The sequence below is a fragment of the Coffea arabica genome, chromosome 11e (assembly GCF_036785885.1).
Source record: "Coffea arabica cultivar ET-39 chromosome 11e, Coffea Arabica ET-39 HiFi, whole genome shotgun sequence".
Lineage (NCBI taxonomy): Eukaryota > Viridiplantae > Streptophyta > Magnoliopsida > Gentianales > Rubiaceae > Coffea > Coffea arabica.
In genome coordinates, this window is record NC_092331.1 from 51,355,325 (window position 1) to 51,356,272 (window position 948).

Below are 948 nucleotides of genomic sequence, written 5' to 3' on the forward strand. Positions count from 1 at the left end.
ACTCTGGCTGAGTTTACTTCCATCGAACTAAAATCAGGATTAATTCACCTCTTACTCTCGTTCCATGGCCTCTCTGGTGAGAAACTCCATAAACACATTCAGGAGTTCGAAATGATATGTTCTATCATGAAGTCTCCCGGGATGACTAAAGAGCAGATTAAACGTAGAGCATTCACTTTCTTTTTCAAGAATGCAACGAAAGATTGGCTATACTATCTACCCGTAGGCAATATCACAACATGGGTACAGTTGAAAAAGAAATTTTTAGAAAAATTATTCCCTGCATCCCGGGTTGCAAGTCTGAGGAAAGAAATATGCAGCATCAAACAATATCCCGTGGAGTCTTTATATGATTATTGGAAAAGGTTGAATAAGTTTTGCACTAGATGCCCTCAACATCAAATTAGCGAACAACTATTGATCTAGTACTTCTATGAGGGGTTGCACTCATCTGACAGAAGTATTATCGAGGCTGCGAGTGGAGGAGCACTGGCGAATAAGACACCGAGAGAAGCATGAGAGATTATTGAAGCAATGGCACAGAATTCTAAGCAATTTGGCTTCCGCAAGAGTAACCCTACCCGCAGGGTCAACGAGGTAGAAACATCATCCATTCAGCAGCAACTGTCGAAATTGACGTCTTTTGTTCAGCAACTAGCCGTGGGGAATGTGCAGTGAGCGAAGGTCTATGGAATTTGTACAACATGGACCACTCCACAGACACATGTCCCATTTTGCAAGAAGATGGAACTGAACAAGTAAACATGGCCGAAAGTGTGCCCACACCCCGCAAGCAGTATGATCCGTACTCAAATACGTACAATCCTAGTTGGAGAGACCATCCCAATTTCAACTACGGGAACAGGCCGCAGAACCCATTTGTGAATCCTCTTCTAGGATTTCAGCAACCAAGGCAAGCAAAACCTCAGCCTTCATCTACAGATTCAA

General features: G+C 43.0%; 1 non-coding gene across 1 annotated transcript; it reads right to left on the minus strand.

Moving 5' to 3' along the window:
- Window positions 1-297: 297 nt before the first annotated feature.
- On the minus strand, window positions 298-404 carry LOC113719756 (small nucleolar RNA R71). The gene has a single exon (XR_003455012.1). It is a non-coding gene; the product is annotated as a small nucleolar RNA R71 (small nucleolar RNA).
- Window positions 405-948: the final 544 nt, after the last annotated feature.